Below are 11,106 nucleotides of genomic sequence, written 5' to 3' on the forward strand. Positions count from 1 at the left end.
GCTGCAGAGCACAGGCTCCGGACGCGCAGGCTCAGCGGCCATGGCTCACGGGCCCAGCCGCTCCGCGGCATGTGGGATCTTCCCGGACCGGAGCACGAACCCGTGTCCCCTGCATCGGCAGGCCGACTGTCAACCACTGCGCCACCAGGGAAGCCCAGTATATATTTTTGAGGTTTGTCCATGTTGTAACGTGTATCATTACTTTATTCTTTTTGTTGCTGAATAATATTGCATTGTAATGATATACTACATTTTATTTATGTATTTGTCAGCTGGTAGACATTTGGGTTGTTTCCAATTTTTGGCAATTATGAATAGTGCTGCTATGAGCATTCATGAACAAGGTTTTGTGTAGGCATGTGTTTTCATTCGCTTGTGTATATACCTTGGATTGGAATTGCAGCGTCATATGGCACACAAAACAGCCGCACCATTTTCCATTCCTACCAGCAATGTACGGAAATTCTAATTTCTCCCCATCCTCACCCTTTTGATTCTAGCCATTCTCGTGGGTATGAAATGTTATCTCATTTACTCAATACGCTTTTACGGAGCACCGAACTATGTGTCAAGCCTGTTCTCGGTGCTAGAGATGAGCAGTGAACAGGACAGAGGTGGCCCTGCCCTCATGGGGGCCCAAGACCTACTATAGATTTAGATATTCAAGGAGTAATGAATACATTAACCAGACAAGTTCAGGAAGTGCAACGATGACTTGAAGCAGAGTATGGGTGGCAGGGCAAGGGCAGTGGTGGCGGAGCTGCCTCATCCAGGGGATCAGGGGAAACGGCACTGCTGGGAAGGTGACATTTGTGATGAGACGTAACAGGTAAGAAGGGGCCATCCTACTCAGCGCTGGAGGACAAGGTCCCGAGTACAGGGAACAGCAGGGGCAAAGGCCCTGAAACCTGATGAGTGGTGTCTTCTAGGGACAGCAGGAGAACAGTGTGGTGGGAGCTAAGTGAGCAAAGGAGAGGAGAGGAGGTGACAGGGGCTGTGCAGGAAGATCGCTCATGCCTTTGGAGGCTGCCATGAAGAGCCTGAATTTAATTCTGAGCTTGGTGAGAAGCCACTGAAGTTTTGAGAGCAGAGTATCTACATTCTCAGCATCTCCCTCTTTCTGCGTGTGGGGAAGTGGCTCTCAGGAGACAAGGGCAGAGCAGGGAGACATGGGGGCACCATTCGCACAGTGCAGGAGAAGGATGGCGGAGGCTGGGAGGGTTAGGCCTGGGTCTGGATATGCTTTGGAGGTAGAACTGAACAATTTACTGGAGGATTGCATGTGAAGGATGAAGAGAGGAGAAGCATGTTCTTTCTGGCCCCTCGCATTTGGCAAACGTGCAGTGAGGCCTCAGTGTACTGATTCGATCCAGTGGACCCACCGGGACCAGAAGAGGTACATCTTCTGCCTTCAGCCCGGAGAGCCAGGACTCTCCCCCACCAGAAAATTGCAGGCTGGCGGCCAGTCTTCATCAAGCTTCTGTGGCATCCTGGGTCCTACCCTTGGCACTGTGAGGGCTCAAAAGAAGACCCTTATTTTTGCCCTTAGGAGTTCAAGCCTCATGCCAACCCTACTCTAACTGCTTCTGGTCATCCAGAACACGCTGCCCAATTCATCTCCCTGGCACCGTGCTCCCACCAGCTCGTCCCCGACTCGGAGCCCTTCAGTAGGTCGTCGTGCCCCTAGCTGTGTTTCCCAACTTGAGTAATGTATAGGCGGGCTCTCCAAAAAGAAGATGATCCTCCCATGCCAGATACTGTTGATTTAAAATGCTTTTTTATACTGTTCCTTAAGATATAAAGCTAGGTCCAAACTCCAAGGGCTCCCATACAACCATAAAACCGAGTTATAAATTCAATACAAACACACTACAAACCTGGTAACACTCAGACGAATGTTGTTCATTTAATGGGCTGGATGATGTTGTTTTGCAGAATCAAAATCACCCCCTTGCAATTTTGAGCCTTTTATTGGCTGTGCCAGTGTGGTGTTCTGTTTTGTCTTTGTTCGTTTGTTTGTTTTTACTTTGGAGCTCCTACACAACTGTGTGGGCTGAATTGATTTGCTCACTTCTTTTCTCGTGTGGGTGAGGGGAACCCTCCCAAAGGGTGAGCACATAGCCTCATCTTTTGGCTCCCTTGCTGTGGCCATGTCCATTCCTCTGTGTTTTAAGCCCAGGACTGTTACAAGGACCTGCATGGGCCCCCAGAATTCTTACCTTTGGAGGCTCCACCTCACCCCTTGTCAAACATATGAACATGTACCCACACTTCACATCAACTATACTTTTTCTTTTGGCTATTAAAAGGGATTTATTTTTATAATGCTGCAGTTGAAATTATTTCAAGGAACAATGTTTGCGGGTGTGTCTGTTATTTTAGTTGTTGTTGTTTGTTACTTCAGAGTCATTAACATTCTTTTCTCAGATGTGAAACACTGTCTGGGCCCTTGGAATTCTCCCAGGCCCAAGGGCTGAGCTCACGGTGCTGGAAGATAAACCAGCGAAGCCGAGGCCTGCTTCTTTCTTTCCTCATCAGCCCAAGACTATTAAAGTGGGGCAGTTGGCACCAGCCTGATCCCAAGCACAGACCAACACGGGCATGAAAATGGGGTTGGCTGCTCTGGGTTACGAGACCTGGGTCATTCAGAGGAGTCAGAATTATGCTTATACTCGTTGTTTTTAGATTATCAGTGAAATGAAAGCCCTAAATTATGAAAACCCTAGTGAAGCCAGATTACTGGGAACATGCCTGAGGTTCCCCAGAGGTCAGAGACCCCAGTTTGAGGCCCCTGGGCCTTCAAGGTCAAGTTGCAGCACCTTGGCCTGGGACCAAGTGCTGCACATTGTACGGCTAGTTCTCCTTTCCAGAGGTTTTGTCCTCATCACTCCCCTACCCGATACCAGATACAGGAGCTTCTCCACAGCCAGCCTTTGATCCTACTGTTGTCTCTGCTCAAAATGACCCCCTTACAGTTTTCAGACTATTTTATTTTTTTAAGGTTTTAAAACATTGTGCGGGTTATACATGTTAACTCTAGGAAAATCAGAAAATACAGGTATAGGAAAATAAAAAAATAAAAATAATCAGTGATCTCATCTCAGAGAAATAATCATGATGAACGGATTATTTGCTATATATACTCTTTAAACTTTAGTTTTCCACATGCATATATTTATATTAACAAAATATAATGAGTGTGATTTTTCAAATGAAGTATCATAAGTAAATAAAAACAGAGAGTACTATAACATGTACTCCTCACAACCGAGTTTTGACAAAACTTAACACTTTTAGCATATTTGCTTCAGCTCCTTAAAAAAAAAACAAAACAAACCTGACAGATGTGGCTGAAGCCCCCTCTACCCCTGACCTAGTGCTCTTTGGCAATCCCTCCCCTGCATCCCCCTACCAGAGTCGATCTCTCTTACAAATTTGGGGTTTAGCTTTCCCGTCCACGCTCTAGATATTGTTAAACTTCAAATGAATTGCATTGTTGTGCATATACCCTTCTGCAATCTGCCTTTGGGTCTGACACTATGTTCTATAGGTACGTTCGTGTTGACTCATGTCACCTAGTTTGTTCATTCACACTGCCATTCACAATTCCGTGGAATGAATGGACCACAGTTTCTTTACCAATTCCACTGATAATTGATTGTGCAGACTGTGCTACAGAACACCTTGGTACGTACAGTCTTCTTGTGTTGGGAACATGAATTTCTCTGGGATCAATACCCAAGACAGAATTGCTGAGTTGTAGGGCACATGCAATATAATAACCTTCCTTTTTCTTACTCCACTCACAATTCATGAACAGTTTTCCATTTCAATACCTATCCCACATCAATATATTTTGTTTGTTTGTTTGTTTTGTTTTTTATAAATTTATTTATTTATTTTTGGCTGCTTTGGGTCTGCCTTGCTGTGCGCGAGCTTCCTCTAGTTGCAGTGAGCAGGGGCTACTCTTCATTGTGGTGCGTGGGCTTCTCATTGTGGTGGCTTCTCTTGTTGTGGAGCACGGGCTCTAGGCTCGCAGGCTTCAGTAGTTGTGGCACACGGGCTGAGTAGTTGTGGCTCGCAGGCTCTAGACCGCAGGCTCAGTAGTTGTGGCGCACGGGCTTAGTTGCTCCACAGCATGTGGGATCTTCCCAGACCAGGGCTCGAACCTGTGTTCCCTGCACTGGCAGGAGGATTCTTAACCACTGCGCCACCAGGGAAGTCCTAATATATTTTTAACAGCTATAGAAGTTCTGCCCAAAATTTCTCAACATAATCAAGATAGGCATAATTAGTTTCTATTAAAATCTACTCTGTGAGGGAGTATCTTTGCAGCTATATTTTTATAGCATATCTTTATTTCTGTAGGAGGAATGCATAAAGGTAGAACTTCTGGGTCAAAAGGGATATGTATTTTCAAGACCAACTTCCCTGAGAATTCTTGAACCAACTGCTCCTTCCACCAGCTCCCACCTCCTACAAGGGTACGAGGGCCTGTTTCCCCTAAATCTGGCCCAGTCTCACCCTTAAAGCTTTTGTCTCTGGAAATACTGTCCTTACACCTTCACCTCTCCTGCCACTTCTCCTCTTCCCTCGGCCAAAATCTGGCTTGCGGACTTTCAAAGCCCTTAATAACTCCTGTTTAACATTCATCACTTTCTCATTTCCTCCACAGCTATTTTGGTGTGTGATCTATCTTTGCTCCAGATATAAATATTTTAGTATCAGGAATTCTATTTTCTTCAATGTTATTCTTTCATAATTTATACACTTCCAAGTAACATATACAACATCTATAGTAAACTACACATGCAGACTGTTAAAAAATACATGGACTTCTGGAAAATATTTGATTAAAATGTTCTAAGTCAGTGAAGTTACTGCATTTCCATTCCATCCCACCCAAACAACATTTGTTGAGAAAGCTCTCCGGGATAGGAGCTGTGCCAGGCCCCAGGGAACCAGAGGCAAATAGGCCCTGGTCCCTGTCCTCCAGGAGTTCACAGTCAATTAAATGTTGCCCTGAGCATCCTCTCATGCAAGGCAAAAAGGGAAACATGATGTATTATCTCCAACTCATGATTAAAGAACGAAGGCTATTTCAGCTGTGAAAGATCCTTTACCCTGGTGTTAAAGTACAAGAAGGATTTTTCACGTAAGTGCTGCTATAAGAACCTATGTTTTGAACAATCTCTTTAGCAGTCTTTTAGAGACAATGCAGAGATGCTCCGCTCCATGTGGATTTAATTCCTCCATCATACGTCAGAGAGGCAAGGACATACTATCAAGACATCATTCAGGCGCTTTCCTGGTGGCGCACTGGTTAAGAATCTGCCTGCCGATGCAGGGGACACGGGTTCGAGCCCTGGTCCAGGAAGATCCCACATGCTGCGGAGCAACTAAGCCCGTGTGCCACAACTACTGAGCCTGCGCTCTAGAGCCTGCGTGCAACAACCACTGAAGTCTACGCGCCTAGAGCCTGTGCTCCGCAACAAGAGAAGCCACCGCAATGAGAAGCCCGCGCACTGCAACGAAGAGTAGCCCCGGCTCCCCGCAACTAGAGAATGCCCGCGTGCAGCAACGAAGATCCAACGCAGCCAAAAATAAATAAATAAATATTTAAAAAAATAGACATCATTCGGTAAAGGTTCTTCTGGGGGTTGGGGTCGGGGTTCCACCAATGTAGCCTCGGTATAAAGTGGCTTAATGTCTGCTGGCTTAATGTCAACCGCAGAGGAGGACAGCCACTGGGTGATTAGCACAGTGTTAGACGCCTAGTAGGGGTCTAACCACATGCCAGTTCAGCCAGCATTTGTTTACTCACTTATTTAACTGACTGCTTACTCTGTGCCAGGCATTCAGGCTAAATCCTGGGGACATTTTGGTAGATAAAAGACATGTTGCCACCTCATACACTGCTGGTGGGAATGTAAAATGATATGGCCACTTTGGAAAAGAGTTTGACAGTCTCTGAGGAAGTTGAACATACACTGACCATAAAACCCAGCAATTCCATTCATAGGTATCCAGGTATTTACTCCAGCAAAATGAAAATGTGTGTCCACACGAAGACTTGTAGGCAAATGTTCATATCAGCATTATTCTATAGAGAAAACCGGAAGCAATCCAAAATTGAAAAGGCGAATGGATAAACAAAATGTAGCACAACCATGTTAGGGAATACTACTCAGCAATAAAAAGAAACAAACTTCCAATACTCGCAATACGGATGAAGCTCAGACTTCATGGTCAGTTAAAGAAGCCAGATGCAGAAGGTCTCATATTATACTGATTCCATTTATGGGACATTCCCAGAAAAGGCAAAACTGGAGAGACAGAAAGCAGATGGGTGATTGCCTGGCGATGAGGGTAAAAGCAGGGATTAACTGCAAACAGGTCTGAGGGATCTTCTGGGGGTGATGAAAGTTCTAAAACTGGATTGTGGTGATGGTCATGCAATTCTGCGAATTTACTAAGAATCATGGAATTATACACTTAAAATGGGTGAGTTTTCTGGCATGTCTTGTAAAGAGACATGACAAAACAAAAAAGACACAGGCTCTACATTTATGGGTTTTATCATCTAATTAGGGAGAGAGTAACCAAGCACCTAAGTATAGAATAATAAAGTCTGTCAAAGAGAAGGAAGGAAATACAGTGGGTGCAGTGACAGAGAATAAAAAGGGGAAGCTCCTTGGAGAGGCGGCCAGGGAAGGCCTATCTGAAGGGGTGTCATTTGGATAGAGACCTACAAGGAGGACAGATGGGAAGGGCACTCCAGGAGAGGGAATGGCATGGTCAAAGTCAGGGTTGGAAGCCCATGAGCTATACTTTTATGCATACTTTGTAGTGCTTCAAAGAGGTGCCCCGACCTACTAACCACATGGCGCATGAGCGATGGGGCAGGTGTTTAAAAGAAGGTCTGCCTGTGCCTTAAGTTGGCATCAGTTTTCCTGCCTCTTTGTTCCTGCAGCCAATGCGACTGCCCCAGTTACACAAAGGCTGCCCAGCATGTCCACACTGGCCTGCCGCTGCCCAGGGCTTGGGACACAGTGGGTAGTGGAGGTGCCTGGCCACATGCTAGGCAAGGAGACGGCCAAGGTATGTGTGACCTGATGCTGCCCCAGCACCTGCTTCCCAAACTGTAAGTCACGGGGCAGGGATGACTGCAGGGTCCCCCTTGAGAGACTCCGCCCGGGCTCAGGCAGTCCAGAGGGCCAGGGGAGCTATAGGCCTCAAGTGGACCTGCCTGCCTGCACCTCCTCTCCATATCTAGACCTAATGCCCCTGAGGGCCGACCTGGATTCAAACTGCCACAGCGGCACTTCTGAGCTGTGTGACCTTGGACTTCACTGAGCCTTGCTCTCCTCCTTTGCAGGATGAGGACGTTGGGGTATGGGAAAGAGCAGATCCAGGATTAGAACCCACACCCGCTTGGTTCTGAAGCCCTGGTTTCTCCGCCATGCCAGATGGAATGGCTTCTTGCAATGGGCCTCACTGAGGGGCTATCTGGATGTTCTCAGCCCTGACCGTGCAATCAGATCACTGGGGAGTTTGATGGACTTTGGGATCCACCCTCAGGGATCAGGTTTAATTGACCTGAGGTGGGGCCCAGGCGCCAGTACATTTTAAAAGCTCTCCGAATAATTCAAATAAATAGGCTGCCAGGGTTGAGAATCACTGATCCAACCCCTTCATTTTCTTTCCTTGTTTAAACCCCTTCGTTTTAGAGATGGGGTGACTGATGCCCAGAGATTCTGAGTGGCTGGCCCCATCCCCAAGGTCCTCCAGCCATTTGAAGCTGAGCTGGAGTCTTTTGAATTCTCCCCTATGTGTGAAAGAACTATAGTGAGGACATACAAAGCCTCAGTCCAGAGCGGGACCTTTGTAATCAGATAGAGGTGGGTTCATTTCCAAGTTGTCACTTACCTACACACTGTGTGACCTGGGGCAAGTCACTTCACCTCTCTGACCCTCAGGAACTTCATCTGTGAAAATAGGGGTTATGTGAAGTCTAAAGCAGATAGTGTATGCAGAGAGGAGGTGCTCGTTAATCAGGCGGCATCTCCTAGAAGAGACCGTCAGTACAGTTCGATAGACATTTATTGAGCACCAGCTATAGGCTGGTGCCTGTTTCTGGGGCTACAGAGCTGGGATCAGACAGGGGAGACCGACAGAGGGAACACAGGAAACAGACTGGGCTAGACAGAGTGGAGGGGCGATGTTAGCAGTAACATAGGCTGTGGGAGCACAGGCGTGGGAGCCCTAATCACACTTGAGATGGGGCAGGGGTGTAGGGTATGGGGATGGTTCCATCAAAGGCCTCTTTCCTAGTACCCTGGGTTTGGGGAAGTGAATGTTCGTTGAAATAACTACTTTATGTTAAGTCTTTTGCTTTTGTCTACTCACCTAATCTTCAAAACACCCCTTCAGGATAGGTAACATTACTTGCATTTTAGAGATGAGGTTCAGAGAAGTACGGAACCTTGGCCAAGGTCCCTCAGCTGAGGTCAGAATCCACTCAAGGAGTCTGACTCCAGAGTGGAAGCTCATCCCATGGTCCCCAGCCCTAGTCACGTGGGGTTTTTGGGGGGGTCTTAGTCCACCATCTTTGGTTCTGACTGGCTGGGCAGCCCCTGGGGAGTTGTCCCCTGAGTCAGTGGGGCTGAGCAGCTGGTCTGCTTCAAGGGCACCTGGCTCGATGCTTTTCTCCTACCTGCACCTGCTCCCCCAGACCAAAGTCAAAAACACCCAGGAGTGGGAAACAGCAGCTCCCTGGGAAACCTCCTGAGAACACAAATATTCAGCCCTTAGGATAAAAGACACCTCCCTGAGTGGCAAGCCCTGGCCTGGCTCTACCACTCCCAGCCCCAGCTCACCCACTGTCCTCACTTCTCTAAGCACTCCAGTCACTGGAGCCTTCTTCCTGTCCTCCAGCACCCTTCCCACTTCCGGGTCTTTGCACAGGTTGCTCCCACTGCCTGAGCCCTCTTCCCTTCTCTCTGGGTGTGTGACTCCATCCTTCACACTCAGCTACTCCCTCTCTAGTGCCCCTGACCTCCCCACCACGTGGAATATCTCCAGCACCAAGCACCTATTCCCCATGTGACCAAAGATATTTGCTAAGGGACTTCCCTGGTGGCGCAGTGGTTAAGAATCTGCCTGCCAGTGCAGGGGACATGGGTTCGAGCCCTGGCCTGGGAAGATCCCACATGCCGCAGAGCAAGTAAGCCTGTGCGCCACAACTACTGAGCCTGTGCTCCAGAGCCCGTGAGCCACAGCTACTGAGCCCGCGTGCCACAATTACTGAAGCCCGTGCACCTAGAACCCATGCTCCACAACAAGAGAAGCCACGACAATGAGAAGCCCACACACTGCAACGAAGAGTAGTCCCCGCTTGCCATAACTAGAGAAAGCCCGTGTGCAGCAACAAAGACCCAACAGAGCCAAAAATAAATAAATTAATTAATTAATTAAAAAAAAAAAGATATTTGCTAAGATGGTCTTGACATCCTCTCCCTCCTGCCTGATCCACCTTCCCCCACCTTGGCCCAGTCCAGTCCTATGCCCTATCCTATTTCTCTAGGACCCGACTCTCTCCAGTTGTCAACCAACAAATTCACATTACAGAATGTTTTTGTTTATGATCAAAATCTCCTCCATTTACAAAAATTCAGTGGAGCAGCTGCTCGGTGGTAAAGCAAACATTATAAAACATGGATTTAAAAGAGATTGAGGGCTTCCCTGGTGGCACAGTGGTTGAGAGTCCGCCTGCTGATGCAGGGGACACGGGTTCGTGCCCCAGTCCGGGAAGATCCCACATGCCGCAGAGTGGCTGGGCCCGTGAGCCATGGCCGCTGAGCCTGCGCATCCAGAGCCTGTGCTCTGCAACAGGAGAGGCCGCAACAGTGAGAGGCCTGCGTACCGCAAAAATAAATAAATAAATAAATAAATAAATAAATAAATAAATAAATAAAAGAGAGATTGAAAGCTACTAGAAAGAGATAGGGAGAAATCTATCAGGCTTCTGTACCAAATTAGTAACTGAGGTTCAATATATAACTTACCTAAGAGCTTCCTAGCAGCCAAAGCAAAAGGGGAAATATACTGGGTTAGAGTAGTCTGGCTCTGGGGTGACTTGGTCTCTTGAAAAAACACATCCTTACTCCCCCCACTGAGAGGGGCTGTATATAGAAGAGCTGCTATTGGCAGGGAAGGCCTTTGAGCCTATGTCACTCAAATGCTCTTTCAAAGCTCAGCCTGCACTGTTCTTACCTCCTTGGTCCCTGCTCTAGCGTCTCCCATCTTTTCCCACCCAGCAATCTCTGGCCTTCCTAGCTTGTTTGTTTCCCCTCCCTCCTCCTGTCACTTGGAGGGAGTGGTTTTCCATTCTCTCTGCACTCCTGTCCCTGCTGGCAGTCTCCGTGCTTGTCCCAGCTAATTCTCAAGCATTTCATCTGCTTCACCGCTCCAGCCTGGCCTACTTTCCCCGGCTCTGGGCTCCGCAAAAGTAGTGGGTTTTCCATCAGCAGAGGTGTTCAGACTTGGGCCATGTGACCTCTGTGGGGGAAGCAGCAGAGGAGATTTATAAATGGAAAGAGGGACTAGAATAGATGACTTTTCATATCTCTTTCAGGTCCAGCCCACAGGGTCTGTGACTCTGTGCCTGTGTGACCGAGATGTAGCCCAGATCCCCACCCCAGCTCCGGCTCCTGTATGGTCCTTCAGAGAAAACACAGTTGAGTTCAAATCCCATGACACAACTTAAAAGCTGCCTTACTCTAGATTAGTGATCATGTCCCACTCAGCTTCAGGTTCTTAACATAGAAAACAGGGGTAATACTGACCGCAGGGAATTGTGGGGTCAACGACAGCACATGCCTAACTTTTATTTATGTATATTCCTGCCCAATCACAAGCAGAAAGGGGTTTGAAGCTCCTTAACAAATAAACACACAAATAACAACGACAACAAAAACTGAGCAACTACATACCAGTCGATTAAAATAATGGAAAAATTATCTCATCCCAGCTCCCCCACTTGCTGGCTGTGTGACCTTGGGCAAGTTGTTTCACCTCTCTGAGCCTCAGCTTCCGCATTTGTAA

Source organism: Orcinus orca, chromosome 1 (genome assembly GCF_937001465.1).
Source record: "Orcinus orca chromosome 1, mOrcOrc1.1, whole genome shotgun sequence".
NCBI lineage: Eukaryota > Metazoa > Chordata > Mammalia > Artiodactyla > Delphinidae > Orcinus > Orcinus orca.